At 46.1% G+C, this 15935-nt stretch overlaps 1 protein-coding gene and 1 pseudogene across 8 annotated transcripts in view; one reads left to right on the forward strand and one right to left on the reverse strand.

The window, feature by feature from the left end:
* Nucleotides 1–15935, reverse strand: part of CELF2 (CUGBP Elav-like family member 2) — a 722443-nt gene that overhangs the window by 192062 nt on the left and 514446 nt on the right. The gene's annotated exons all lie outside the window — the stretch shown is intronic.
* Nucleotides 1575–3338, forward strand: LOC116150450 (SHC-transforming protein 2-like; annotated as a pseudogene).

The raw sequence follows: 15935 nt of genomic DNA on the forward strand, positions 1-15935 counted from the left end.
TGGCTCCAACCGAACTCTGCATTGCTGGGAAAGTTAGCTGCTGGCAAACTGAAGCATCAAAAGGGAACAAAGCAGATGGTGGTGATGTAACACAACTGTATACAATTATCTAAATTCATTAAACTGGACTGTATGTAAATAATACCTTAACAGACACAAAACGGGGGGGGGGGGGGGGAATCCAACAGCCAAGTAAGTAGTGTGGTCAGGACCTGATCCCAGATTTTCACCCATCCTCTCTGATCTTTAGACTGAAGCTGAAAGCAGTTTCAGGTCTATATTAGCCACTTGAATCTCTTCGTCTGTGAAAAGCCCATTTGTATCCCTTGCCCATTTCTTTATTGGGATTTTGGGTTTTTAAATATAATTTATGAAAGATTTTTAAATATTAAAATAGATTAACTTTGTCAATAAAAAGAAACTAAAGATTTATAGTACAAACATGACATTTCTGAACACGACATTTCTCCTGAAATTGATAGAATAAGTTATTAATGGTTAGACTATGTTGGAGGGAGCCATAAATTTGATTGGTGTTGTAATAGAATTTTTTTCCTCTTAAACATTTTTTTTCCCCAACGCTATGAAAGGGTCCATGAAGAAAGTGCTTGTCACACGCTTTCATAAGAAATTATGTATGCTGTCCTGAATCCAGGGAAATTTCCTAGCTTGCTCTGAGGTAGTTGGTTGACAGCGACTGTTCCTCAGGAAAGATGGATGGCAGGAAAGTAACACCTGACTTTCAGGGAGCACGTCTACTGAATTTCCCCAACTCAATTTATTGCCCCATTTCATCAAACCCTCCTAAATTTATCTGTTCAAGTTTACTCAAGATAGCTAAAGTTTCAGGGGTGAAAATACATCTCTGGACCATCACATCTTCATTAATCCAGGGAGACACAGGCATTAGGGTTACCCTCCTTTTCCAGCACATCCTTGTACTGAAAACTCATTAGTTGTTTAGGTTCAGCCTCATTTAGCTATCTGGTCAACCCGGGGGCAGCGCCTCCAGCAGCATATTCTGTTTGAGCATCTCCATTCGCCTTCCCTTATGAAGTCACCCTCGGAGATAAGTAGGGACCAGAGCTCCTCCATCCTCATTTCACAGAGACTGACAGCGCATTGAAGTGACTTGTGAAAGGTCAAACAACCCGTCACTGGTTAGGACCAAAATAGAATCAGGGTTCGCTGACCTCTCTCTCTCCTGCTCAAGTGACTCAAGGACAAGAGAAGTGACTCCTGAGCTGTGAAATCACACGACAGGCTTTCGATTTTCTCATCCTTGAACAGGACGCGCTAAGGCACTGGGCTAGTTGAACACTTCTTGTGGACACGCACAAATGAAAGGCTGTTGAATTGGTGGGGGGAAATCCAAGGCTAGTAATCCAAAAATTGGTGACTTTGGCTTCCCTGCTGGCCAGCTATAACCTTCTGCAAAAATCTGAGGCTGCTGTGCCTCAGTTTTTCTCTGTGAAATGGGGACATTACAAACTACTCCTGGAACACATTCATCTTCTAATAGAAGGAATTTATGAGTATTGTGATGCAAAGCTTTGGGAATGGAAGATACGAATATAGTTTGGGGGTGGGGCATGCTACTTATGGTGAAAACAAGAATCAAGAAAGGAAAAAATCAGTTCAGCTCGGTCGGGCGGGCGCGGCCATGACGCAGGGTCCGGGCGGGCGCGCGCCCCCCGCGCCTCCCGCACCTGGAGGCGCCCACCGCCTTCTGCGCGCTGCCGCCGCGCATGCTGCAGTGGAAGCTCGCGGTCCCCTCCGGCTTCCAGCCGGGGGCGCCGGGGCCGCCGACCTCGAGCCCGAGCCAGCTGGCCTGGCCGGCGTCCCTGTGCGCCTGCGAGCCGCGCTGCGCGGCGCCCTGTCCGCTGCGTGCTCTCAGCCGCTGCCGGGCCGCTGGGGCACGGGGGCCGCGGGGCACGTGGGGGTCGGCCGGGACCCCGGACGCCGCCGTCGCCGAGTGGATGCGCAAAGGCAGCTTCATCCACAAGCCGGCGCCCGGCTGGTTACACCCACACGCCAGGGGCCTGGGGTCTCCTCTATCCTGCGGTACATGGGCTGCATCGAAGTCCTCCGCTCCATACGCTCCCTGGACTTCAGCACTCGCACCCCGGTCACCAGGGAAGCCATCACCCGGCTCCATGAGGCTGTGCCTGGCTTCCGGGGTTCCTGGAAGAAGAAGGCCCCCAACAAGGCGCTGGCCTCATGCTGGGTAAGAGCAACCTGCGCTTCGCAGAAACGAGCATCGCGGTCAGCATCTCCATCAACGGCCTCACCCTCTCAGTGCCGGCCACGCGCCACATCATCGCCGACCACCACATGCAGTCCATCTCCTTCGCAGCGGGTGGCGACACGGACACGGCGGATTACGTGGCCTATGTGGCCAAGGACCCCGTCAACCAGAGAACCTGCCACATCCTGGAGTGCTGCGAGGGCCTCGCCCAGAGTGTCATCAGCCCCATGGGGCAAAACTTCGAGCTGCGCTTCAAACAGTACCTGCACAGCCCCGTCAAGGTGGTCCTGCCGCGGAAAGGCTGACCGGGCTGGAGGATTCGGCCTGGGGGGACGAGGAGGAGCTGGAACACAACTACTACAACAGCGTCCCGGGGTAGGAGCCGCCCCTGGGCGGTCTGCTGGACTCCAGGCTTGCCCTCACACAGCCCTGCCCGCTTGGGACCCCTGGAGCCCTCCGCCAGGCAGCATCTCCTGCTCGAAGAGACACCCGCGGCCTGCAGTGGGACATGGGCCCCTCAGACTTTGCAGGAACAGGCACGCAAAGAAGTGAGGCCCCTGGAGGCAGGCTGCAGGCACCCTCGGTCCCCTCTGGGGCTCTGGCGCAACCAGGGCATACTCTGTGCTGCTCCCTGGTCCCTGGGTTTTTGCTTCCTGTGTGGCCCCCTTTTGATGGCTTCCACTCATATACACGGCGGCAGACACCCTCTGGTGCCCTGTGTGTCCCTCCTGTGGACACTGAGCTGTGGAGCACTGTGTGCACCTTACTCACAGTTGGGGAAGCGGCCAAATTGCTCCCCAGTGTGGCTGGGTGGTTTGTTTGGCCTCCAGCCCTGCTGTGGCTGCCTGTTTCCTCTCAGCCTTGCAAACATCTGTGTTAAGCTTTTTTTAGGTCTTCCCAAATAATCTGGGCGTTTCACTGCCGAGCATCAGAACTCTCACTGACTCTCAGTGCCTGCGGTTAAAGAACACGCATGGCATTGGGCACCCAGCAGGTGCCCAGCTCTAATGTGGCTCTAGTCTGCTGTTTCTCTGGGACACTGGCTGCTCACCCCTGACTCCCAGGGCTCACTATCATTTTCTACCCCTGAGGCTTTGCATATGATGTCATCAGTTCTTGTCATGCCTTTCCCAATTTTCTGGCCAAGAACTCCTACTAATACATCAATGCCCCAGCTCCAATGCCCAGGAATTTTCTCTCTCTGGACTCCTGCAACCCAGGTTTCTTTCTTGCTTGGTTGCTTTTTTTCCATTTTAAAGAACTGAAGTATAGTCACTTTACAATGTTGTGTCAATTTCTGGTGTATAGCATAAAGTTTCAGTCATACATATATATATGAATATTCCCTTTCATATTCTTTTTTATTATAGATTACTACAAAATATTGAAAACAGTTCTCTGTGCTATACAGTAAAAAAAATAAATAAATAAAAAAATAAAGGAAAAAATCCTGAAAATGCTCCACTGCACCTTGGAAGAGGATGACCAAGAATAGGAATGAGGGGAAAATCACATGTTTAAATGGGATTTACTCCTCATACAACTGGGCTGTAAGCTCTCAGTTCCAGCACTGCTGGACTCTTATCACCTCTGCTGGGCAAATCAGGCCAACACGGGGCCTTATTTCATTCACAGACATGCTCATATATCGGCAAAACTAAAAACATTAAAAAAAAAAAGCTTTTAATTACTATTTTAGAGCATCTAAGACAATTAAATGCTTCTGATTACCCTTTTGTTTTTTAAAAACATAGAACCAGAGAGTAAACATTTCTACACAGCCATTAGAGCAAAATGCCTTTTGAGGCAGAATGCTCTGAATACATTCCGCCTTATAAAAAATATACAAAAGGAGAGCCCAGAAACAGGCTGCGAGGCGTGACTCGGCCCCGTCGTGTCGTGCATGCATGAGTTTGCCGTTAACAAGATCAAAACCAGAAGCAGAGATGAATGCAGTTTCAGCTGGGCCTGGGGCCTGGGACTTTCGGCGTCCCATCGTTCGGGGTCAGCGGCCAGGCCGCTCAAAGGTGCCCCTCTCTGGAGGGTCATCCATTTAAAAAATATTCGGGTCGATGTGTTACTTGTCACCTAGCCTGGAGACTCGGTCCCCATTTTAATGTGAATGGGGATCATGTACGTGTTGCGATACCATCACATCCACAGTCTTTGTTTTTCTCATGAAGATTCAGTAGTCAAACAGAAACCCTCCCTTAGTGGTACAGCCATGACCTCAGGTGACACCCAGGTCTTGAGCTGGCCTGCAGAGGACCTGCAGGGAGTAACAGGAAGGCTGGAACCACAGGAAAGGGGCAAGGTCCCCCTGGGCACTGCCATCATGGGCGGGAGAACCACTGGCCTTTTGGAACGACGCCTAGCCCATTTCCACAGCGCTCTGCATTTGCAGAGCATCAGGACTTCTGTGACATCATTATACCCCTTTGGTATCATGAAAGCAACTCAGGTGACTCTTCCAAAGGCACACAGCTAGTAAATGTCAGTGTTCAAAGACAGGGCTTCTAAACCAGCACACGCGGCATTCAACAACATCTCTTAATGGTCTTAAAACTTGGGTGGAGAGAGATGACATACAGGAATAAAACACATTGCGTTGGGGGACTCTGTCACTGGTTGTTGGTGTGACTTACAAACCACACCTTGTATGACTTGGAGGAAGCCAGGCTTAATGGGTTGAGCCTGGTCTCTTGAGCCAGACCACCCAGATTCAAGTCCAAGTTCTGCCACCACTAGCTATGCCACCACCAAAGTTATTTAATTCTCTGTGCCTGAGTTTCCTTGTCTTTAGAACGAGGGTGAAAATAGAACTTATCTCACATGACTACTATGCAGCTTAAATCGGTTAATGTTTGTAAAGCATTTAGAAAGTAACATCTGCCACGTAGTAAGTACTGCAGAGCGTTGGTTAAGTGAACCAGTGAATTATTCTACAATGATGTCTTGTGTTCCTCTCCAACTGGCATCAACAACTTACTGATGAATTTCTTAATACAGAGACGTCACCTCTCTGAAATCTTGGTTAAAAGTTTCCTTTGACTAATCCCAACGCTTTTCTTTACCATGTGACCGACAGGAATGCAGGGTCTCTCTCCTCATTGATTCTAAAAAAGCAAAGCCATCACTACTCAGCACTCAAGCTGTTCCCCAGATCTCACCAGGGTCACTCTTCCCTATAATGTGGCTCAGAAAACCATGGACAAATTTTTATCAAATAATTACATGGGTTGATCCAGAAAAGAAACTCATTCAGCCCAAGTGGGTGCCACTCCCACCTGCTGGCTTGAAACCGGCTACCGGCCAGGCAATTTCCGGTTAGAGCCTCTCAAGGCTCTGAGGACTCATACACACAGCATGTACATGAATAAACAGATTCCTTGTAGACAAACTAAAAGGAATCATTGAAGGAATCGTTGCATCTTACAAACCATCAAGTCTCAAAAACGAAGTCAAAGAGTGCTGAAAAGGATCTGCTTTGGGTAAGACCAGGCCATTCAGTACCAGTTAAATTTGCATAAATTTGCTGCTTCCTTGGATCTTCTGGAGGATGATCTGTACGTTTCTGTGGTCAACATTTCTGTCAGAGAAGCAATCCAAATACACTAATGGGGAGCCTTCAATGGAACAAATTTTATCTGAGAAACTACAAATACCATCCCACAGGATTACGGCCATTTTAAACATTATGTGCTCTTTTTCTGCACATAATCTTTTGGAAATCAGGAGGTACCAGCACCATTCCGGCTGCTACGGGGAAAAAGGTCCCTCATGCTTTGCCTTCACATACCAATTGTCAACGCATAAATGTCAGGTGTATTTCCGAGGAGGGCAGAATGAGATGTGAAAAAACACCCTACCTTTGACTTCGCAAGAGGCTGAAGAGACTTTCATAAAATTCATTCCTGTGAAAGTTACATTTTTAACCCCACTGACAACAGCACCAAACTGGACTAACCGTGGTGATGAGTTAACTTGAATCTACTCTTATCTTCATCACACCCCTGGTATCTTCTCGGGTCTATTGTTTTTCCTTGGTAGCTCAGTCAAGTGTCAGCTATGACTTTTTGAGTAGCTTTGAGTAATAGGATCGGCTCGTGTTCTGTACATGAAGAAACTCCAGCTCATTCGCTCCTCTAAAAATACTGCTGCCTGCCAGCGGAGCTGGTCAGCAGTGATGAACAGCTAACGGGACAAGGCGGTCTCTAAATTTACTTCCCATCTGACAGGCCCTCGGCAGATATGGATAACGGATCCCTGTGAGTCACAAATGCAACTCCCTCCTCGGGCAAGCAAGCCCTTTCTTTCTAGCGAGGAGGCTCCACGACCCAGTGACGGACCCAGTGATGGAACGTGTTCCCCCTTCCTCATCCCAACAAGCCAACCCAAACGTGTTCAGCGCCTGCCATGTCCGGTTCTGCGCAGCTGCTGGGCTGGATATGAAAAGCTGAGTAAGACACACATCCTTTTAACCTGTTCAAAATGTTAGTATGTGGCTTACGACCCCATCTGAATTCATGTTACTGAGCAAAAGGAAGCTGAAAAAATGTGAGACTGTTTGCACCAGAGACATCGCACTGCTCTAGTTCTCTGAACTCCAGAAACGAGGTTCCTCTGCCTACTAGACGACATGCAGTGAGTAGATGTGCACGCACTGGTGCAAGGCCAGTCTTACTCTCCAGGTGTGTAACTGGATACATCCATTCCAAAATGTTTATTAAACCCCTACTCTGTGCCTGCCAGAAGCTAGAGGCTACTTGCTGGGTGATACCAAACGGACAACAATGCATTAAGTCATTTACCCACTGAACTGATGGCCTTACAAAAACCAGACATAATTGTGATGCATTGGTCCTATGTTTTGATTCATCAGAACTTAAAATTAGACGCTTTATGCTAAGATTATTGCATTTTCTGCTCTGGGCATTTAGACTGGGTCTTTTCAGGGTATAGACATCTTTGTGAGGTCCAAGACCTTAGGACACATTTAAATTTCTTAAGTCGAAGGAGGTAAAGGGCCTCTGTCCATCCATTACAACTGGACAGTCACTTAGTGAGAAACTTTTCTTTTTCAAAATCCACCACGATCATCCAACTCACTCAACTTCACACAAAGTGACTTGTGACAAATCCGAATCCGTTGTTACCCAACGGTTTGACATGACATCAACAACTGTCCAGTTTTCTTCTACTTGCTTTAGAGTTACTGATATTATCAGCTTTCCTCATGAACACGCCTTCCCAGCTGCTTCAGCCTGGTGTTTTACATCAATTCTATTGGCCTATTATGCCTGTGGACATTAAGAAACTATGATTTTCATGTTTAACACGTTTTTTGATCATTGTTCACTCTCATCTGATTTGTTGTTTTTACTCTCAATATTTCCTGTGCACCAGGCCCTTCCCTCGGCACTGGGATTAGAAAGACAAATGAGAAATAGGGAATCCTTAGCTATTACATCTTATTTTAAAACATTAAGTGGGAGAAGGAGGGAGGAACGTAATAATCAGAGCACAGACGCATTTTCCAGAATTGGATTTGTTGTGAGCTGTTTTGGGCCAATTACTACTTTAATTGAACCATCTATAATTCATTCCACTTTATTTCCAGTCTAGAGGAAGCCAGACCCAAGACGTTATATGTGAAGCCAGAAGCCAGAGCATTTTCTGACAACAGAAATTCCCTAACGGCTCTCACCATCACTAGAAAGAAGAAATCGAGACGTGATGGTCCTGGAAAATGACACCTGTCAAGTCCAGAACCCTGATTTCATTTCTGGGTTCCTGGGCTGGCTGCACTGAGGGGACAAACCAAGACCCCAACTCGGCCTGAGGACCCAGGTCAAGACAGATGATCCCGTTTAAAAAGGGATTCTCAAGAATCCAGCTCCATCCTTTTCAATTCTGATTTAAAGAGTCCTTGCCCCTGATGCAGGACACTTACAACACATAAGCATCATTTCCCTGCCCTGGTGTCCCAGATGTACTCGCAGGTCCACATACGGAAGACCATCTCTCCTGCCATGGCTGACTCCACCACCCTATTCCCAGCGCAAATTTAACTAATGAGAAAAGCCCACTGAATGTTATCATCCCCTTTCCTCCACCGTCTGATACATCTCTCTATTCCCTTAACAGCCAATTAGTGCGAGCATAGAGGAGAATGAATCCTGCGGTAGACAGCGCCCCAACTCCCCACACACCACCTCGTGATGATGATAATTGTTTTAATAGTAATGATGATCCTGATGACGGACGGTATTCTCACTGAATTTCAAACACCTAAAAAAGGCCATTTTGACAGTGAGCGAAACCGAACCCTCAGTTTCCTCCTGGAAACATTTCAAGAAACATCAAGTGCTCCTATTACCTTGTCAAGAATCACCATGGCCTTTAGGTTAAAAGGCAAGTTAAAACCACCTATATTTTAAAATAAGAAGGTATTGATTTACTGAGCAATTGAAAATTGCATTTCCCCATTCAGCCACTTTCCAAATACGGGTAGTGAGAAAGGCAAGCGTTTTCAGAGTCGGAGCACAGGCTTCAGTTATGGAAACACACGTGCGGAAATGCAATGTCTTTACTTACTGTGACTCACTTGTGAAACTACCTTGTATCGTGATTTCATTTTCACTTGCCTTGTTTTTGTCCATAAGTCACTTTTGTTGCCCGAACTTCGCTTGCCTCCCAGATGCTGACATGAGAATCGATTATCACCACCGCTTTCCCCCCAGTAAATACTGTTGTCTGTAGTTCTTGCCACTTGAATTCCTTCTCCTGAAATAAACATAAAGGCATCTCCCTGGCTGTCCACCACATCTACTTCTTCCTTTGCTGCTAAAAAATAATAAAGTAACAAAAAAGCAATAAATATTGCTCATTTGGAAACCCTCACGTCCATAACCAGTTGAAAGACTGATGAACCAACAGGAGCTTCAGACTAACAGCTTCAGTCCTAATTTAGACATGTGTGTGGATACAATTAGAGACACACACATATGTACGTGTATTAGGTATGTGTACACACACACACACACACACACACACACACACACACACACTTCACAAGGGAGATCATCAGTTTGGACTCCTCTGTCCTCAACTCCTGCAGTCTCTTTCCCATATCAAAGGATCCATTATCTCAAATTCTGTCTGCATCTCTAGTTCATGAATTGATGCCTTCCATTTCCTGCAGTGCAGCTGAACTAAAAAGCTGACTATTCCCATGGCTGAGAAGAAGACTACCATGGAAGCACCTACAAAGCAAGATTTTCTCGAAACGATACTAGCGTCTCATAAAAATGTGGTTTGTAGAAGAGCATCAGCTCAGAAGCCACGTGGACACAGGGCATTTCTAAAATTGTGAATTTGTTTTCCAAGTATATTTAAAGGGGCAAATATGGAGGTGGTCCCTTCAAAAGCCAAAAATGGATCCAAGAAGTAAACAGGGAAGCAGAGTTTTATCAAAGCTCTTCTGGTGCAGCCCCCAAATTCTTAGCCTGTTTGCTTTACAAAAACCAAGCTTATCACATAGGTAACACTGACTCTTCTTGTCCGAGAACAGGTCTCTCCTATCCCCAATATCTGATTATTATCAGTCCACCAAATTTATAAGATGCAAACTCTACTGCTTTATATGAGACCTCTCTTTCTAAAATGTTTTGCTGTCCGAGGTCTCGATTTGCTCCCAAGTTGCTTGCGGAAACACACAGAGTTGCAACGTATCTACCATCAACTCAGGGCGTTTTGCCTGAGCCACAGACGCAGCCCAGGAAGAGCCATTCAGGTGACACTGGTCCTCTGTCACCTGTCACCCCTATGACATCAGGTGAGTGAAAGGGAGAAGGCTTTCACACCAGACAGACAAGCATTTAGAATCCTCTCTAACCCATAAGCCAAGAACAGCTTTCCATTTAAAGGAGAATAAATCTCCTTTATAATTGAAAATAGCTTTCCTTTACAACTATGTTAGGCTAGGCTTTGCTGGGAAGAAAAAAAAATTCTTGGTTTATGAGGCAGATTTCACTGAATGAGGATCAAAGGAAAACTAAGCTGCTGCTGCTCCTGACTCAGTCTTCCCCATGCGGACGAATGTGCAGCATTTACAGAAGCGCTGGTACCTTCTGTGGCTACTGTCTTTTCAGCTATCACAAGACGACCGACTTAGCAGTTGGGGAAGGTGTTCAATGGTTCTGCTTGGCCATTTTGCCCATCTTTGACACGGATATTTAGGAAGGAAACACAACACCTAGCAGAAAGATGAAGATGGCTATTAGGAAGCCCAGAAGATTTCTGAGCCCCCAGGGGGGAAAATCATTCGATTAATAAATGCTGCATATTATTTCATCAAAGGATTTCAAATCACTTCCAAATGACAGTTCCCGGTTCAGAAGCTGACAACGTGGCGGAAATGTTCGGCGGCAGGGAGGGGAGGGGAGAGGCCGAGCCCGTCACCTGCCAAGCTGCCAGCCCCGCTCCCAGCACCTCGTGCTGCACATCCCTGTGATTGTGCAGCTCTGCACCCAGGGTCTCAGGACAGCGTGCGGTGCTGCACTGCATTCGCAGGGCCTCTGCCCTGTCTGTGGGGGTCCAGGCGTCCGGGCGCTTGGGGCTTACACAGCAAGGTGGTTACGGTCAGCCTGACGGATCCTGGACGCCAGTAGGAACAGCGCTAGATGGTCTCTCCCTACAGCCGCTTGACTCTGATGTTCTACGAGCAGCGGCCCCTGGTTCACGCACTGCTGAGAATGGCCATGACCTTGGAGAACATCGTAAAGGTCACACCAGCTACCTCACTGCCTTCCTCCCTTGCGAACAGCAAACCAAGTCACCAGGCCTCCTTCTTCCCTCTGATTCTCAGCTTCGGGATACGGCCTCTGATTCCAGTTCTTCTGTCTCTATTTCATGAAGCCACTTTTTTTAATACATCTAGCAGCGTTGAGACCCAACAAAGCAATAGTGCAGGCACCTAAGCAAGGTCTGTCCCAGACTTAGGAAAAAGGGGGAAACATGCGAGAGGCTGAACGGCTTCTTAACATTCTTTCTGTTTCATGACATTTTTTTCTGTTCCACCCAAAGAAAGTGAGGGAAAGAAAAAGAGAGGATTTCACATGGAGAAACATCTCCTTGTAAGGCATCTAAGGACACAATGCATCCAGGAAGGAAGGATAGTCAGATTAATTTTTCTGAGCCATATATCAAAATACAAAGCTCTGAAAGGCCATGCCTGTCACCACTGCTCTCCGGCCTATGGTCATCCCCAGCTGCTTCCTAGACTGGCACCAAAAAGTTCCCTTTTTGCAGCAAAAGGAAGGGAGGGAAGAGAAAAGGAAAGGAAATTATAAAACATCTTCACCCCGCAGTTCAGGGTAATAACCAGCCTATATAGCAAAACTGCTGGTCACTTAACGAGGTCACCTGAAACCCACAAATCTGTGTCAGGTAGGAATAGAAACTGAGGCTGGAAACTAACCTGCTTTGCCCTAGGAGAGGGAGGCGGCAGCCTGGCCTAATTCAGAGAACAGTGGGGCAGCACTGGAGGAAACCTGCTCACAGCCCGGCACCTGCCACCTGCATGGGACTCCGAGTACTCTGACCCCTCAATTTCAGAATCTTCATTGTAAAAACGAGAGCGTGAAGGAGATTATACATAAAGGGCCTTTCAGCTTTAAAATTTCAGATGGAAACTCCACATCCGCTCCCCAGATGTGTGAGGTGCTGGGGTTGCCAGTACCTAAGAGGCCCAAATTCGTTGTTGTTCTAGAACCAGAAGCAGGGTCCTAACACAGTTCCGTGGATATGTGGTGATGTGTTACATGCTGGAGGTAGCAACACAAATTGGGGGGGGGGGTGTAGATGGATTATTTAGGGCATGTGTTGTAAAAATAGCTTACCATAGAGAGAAAATGTTGGATCAATACAACCATACAAACAAAACAAATGCCCAAAACTTCCCCTGCAAAGGCTGTAAAGGTCTAGAGATGAAGTAAAGCCAAGAAGTGAACAGAAACCACAACTGGAAAATATCTGATAGCTTGAGATGAGGGAAGATTTCTTAACCGTGGTTTTTTTTTTTAAACTCATAAAGGGATACACTGATGGTCCTGCCTGCAACAAAGGGTACCACAGACAAAACTGACAGAAGTTATCTGCTGTCTCTAAAAGTGAACAAAAGATGAGCATCCAGACCACACAAGAGATCAACAAGAAGAAGGAAACCCAACAGAAAAATGTGCGTTGAACATGAATAGGCAATTTGAAGAAGGAAAAATCCAAATGGCTAGGACGTATACAAAGAGAAGTCTGATCTCATGAGGAATGGGAGAAAAACAAGTTAAAATGACAGTGATGCAGCTCCCAGATCAGAGCCAGAAAGTCACATGGAGCCACGTGGAGATGCAGGGTAACAGCAAGGCTCATGCATGGCTTTTGGGAGGAGGAGCTGGGTCCATCATTCTGGAGAACGATCTTCTGCATTTGGTGAAATGAAGTGTGCTCTTGCCCCACAATCCCCTCGAAATAACCCACAGAAACACGCCCATCAAGCACCCTTACAGGACATGCACGCTTATCAGAACAGAATTCGGAACATCTGGGAATTGGAGGCAGGTAAGGGTGACTTGCCAGTGGAATGAATAAATAAAACATAGAAGGTTTATAAGATGGTATATACCACGTAGCAGCCAGAGGCGAGGAATGAGATACACACCTAGCAGCATAAGCAGCTCTAAAAGCATCACAGACTGAAAGAAAAAAAAGGAGAGGGCCTGGAATCTATTCCCAGATTGACATTTATTATAAAATTCATTCACACAAATACATATTTTTCAAGGACACATACATCTAAAGAAATGTTGAATGCATTACAGCGGTGACCTCTAGGGGAGGCGAATGGGGATGAGGGCCAAGAGGGCAAACAGAGTGAAAGGAGAGGGTCCTTGAATGATCTGATGATGATGGTGATGTGTCATGACGGCAGCGAGTGATGCTCTGAACCACCTCTGGGCACTTGAATGGGAGGAACGGCAGCTGAGAGTTCTCTTGCTTCTTTGGAAAAGTGGAGTGTGGCCAGGATCAAGGGTTAAGAAACCAAAACACCAGGCTAACAGACTTCTAAAAGAGGACACACGAAAGAAGTGGGATATACTACCTTCTAGAAACATATGTCTGGTTAAAATATAGTGTGACATTCAATCCTTAAGTATTTAGGAAGTACTCGAGACTGTGGGAAGTTGCAGAGTCAAGTAAAATTAGCCTTGCTCTGGAGATGGTGAGGTCCCGACAGCCTCCGACAGGCTGGCTGCCTGGGCTCACAGAGTCACACTCACAGCTGCGAAGGTGGCTACGGGGGGGGGTCAGAGAAGATGCCTAGAAGCTCAGAAGTGTGTGTGTGTGTGTGTGTGTATCTGTTTATCCGAAATCCACTTTCCTTGTCCGGGGAGTACCCTGATGACCTGGATTACTTTCCCTGAGGGTAAACAATGGATAAACTGAAAAGTCTGTTCTCGAGAACACAGGTCACAAGCTGGTGGACCACAGGTCTACTCCAGCTTAGACGATGGTACTGAATTAGCTGTCAGTACTTAGGTTTTTGCAATGTAGATTTTTTAAAAAATATATCTGAAGATTCTAAAGTTTAGTCATTCGACAAAGGATTACGGTAAGTTTAGAGCACATGGCAAAAGATGAGCAAATAAGTTAGAAATACTAGAAGAATAAGCTCTTTAAAAATTACTTTCCTCCCAATGTAAGGACTTGTGTAACCTGACGTACTTCATGGCATTTTGAACACAGCGTCACCTGAAGAGTGGTCAGAATCAGTGGTCAGATCACTGCTGCATACCGCATGCTAAGAGCATGGTGGGGGGGTCAGGCTGCATTTCTTTATGTAAATATTTCTCATTCTTTGCTGAATAAAAGCAGACTGTCCAACTATAAACAGCACAACCTGAATTTCTCACATTTCAGGAGAGGATAAATTTAGGGCTTATTAAATTTCGCTCCTCCCAATTTGAAAATATCTGATCATTTTAGCCTTCTAATCCCAATAACGATATCACATCTTAGAATTCTGAGTTTTTATTTTAATCTTTTGAGACTTTCAAACTACACTCATATGTGAATTAACCTACTTGCTATCTATTCACTATTTATTGGACGTCTATTAAGGACCCATTATTGAAACACACAATCTTGAAGGAACGACAAACATCACCACCACCGTGATACATAAAGACATACGGGGATGGTTATTAATTTAACGTGCCAACTGCCTTCTATCATTTATCTCAGGTGATTATGATGGCCCTTTGAGAATGGTACTGCTATGACCTCATCCTACAGATGAGGAAAGTGAGGTTCACAGAGGTCACATAACGTGAGCTTCATACTTAATTCAAGGTGAAATCAGGTTTCAAGCTTGAGTTTATCTCATTCAAAAGCCTGTGCTTTAAAAAACACAACAAACAAAAAACTAGGCTCTAAAGCCTCTTGTAAAGTTTTAATAAAAATACACCCAAAAATGCATTCACTATAAGCGTAGACAATGTCATGGGAGTAGAAAAAAAGGAAAAAATGAAAGTACAGGAAGCTGTCAGGGGGGCATGCCATCTGAATGGAATCTTGAGTGATGAAGAGGGGCTGGCCGTGACACGATGCGGATTCTTTAAAAGACTGATGGGTGGTTTTGTGTAGCCGGTGAAGAGTGCATAGACGTCGTTAACCAAGAGGTTGGAAAAGGGCGGGTTGGAGCTTCACCATCAGGTGCCCTTCCAACAGGGTAAGATATTGAAACTTCATCAGGTGGCAAAGGGGAAGCCCTGGAGAATTTTGAGTTGGGAGTCACAGGATGGGACCGGGTTTTGGGAAAGTCAGTGACTTCTGCTTCTGTAGAGGCAGAAAAGGGTGGCTGAAGAGATTTCTGCAGTCGTCCAAGGGAGAGATGGTCTGTCCGTGCAGGACAAAGACAAGGGCATTGATTTTCTTTGGATGTGTTTGGGTGGAAAGAACTGACAGGACTGAGGGAGGAGCGGCAGAGAATGAAGGAGAAAAAGGAGTTAAGCATGAGTCTGATGCACTGTGTGAGTGAGTTTTATGAGACTTCTGGGGAGAAATCAATTTAGAGGGCAGTTCCATTCTACAGTGGATTTGGCTGCCTGAGGAATAGAGATTTCCAATAGAAAATGACTGGGATTCAAGAAAAAGTGGGGCTTGGGATAAAGATGGGGAAATATTGAGTATGGATGACACCTAAAGCCACAAGCCGGTTGAGGTGGGGACTGCAGTGACCACTGGGCCCAGGGTTTCAGGGACAAACAGGCCACGGCCCCACAAAAGTCATGGGCAACTGTCTGCTTCTGACGCTAGATGGGAAATCCGTGCGTTTCAAAATCTGAAGCTTCTTTAGTTATATAACAAGACTCACGGAGTAAGAGAAAGTTTAACTTGCCAAAACAAACAAACAAACAAAAAAACAATAGCCTGTGCCTTTGTTCTACCTTCAGTGAGGGCAAAACTTGTTGGGGAGAACAAAGTGACTTCAGGAACCGAGATTCGCTTAGATATTTAAAATTTTTTCTTCCCTCATACCCCAAAAAAGAACCAGTTAATGCCTTTTTATTCCAATTGATGACTTAAAAACTGGCATATTGGGGAAATTATCTTGCCATGTATTGAGGGT

This window comes from Camelus dromedarius, chromosome 26, assembly GCF_036321535.1.
Source record: "Camelus dromedarius isolate mCamDro1 chromosome 26, mCamDro1.pat, whole genome shotgun sequence".
Taxonomy (NCBI): Eukaryota; Metazoa; Chordata; class Mammalia; order Artiodactyla; family Camelidae; genus Camelus; species Camelus dromedarius.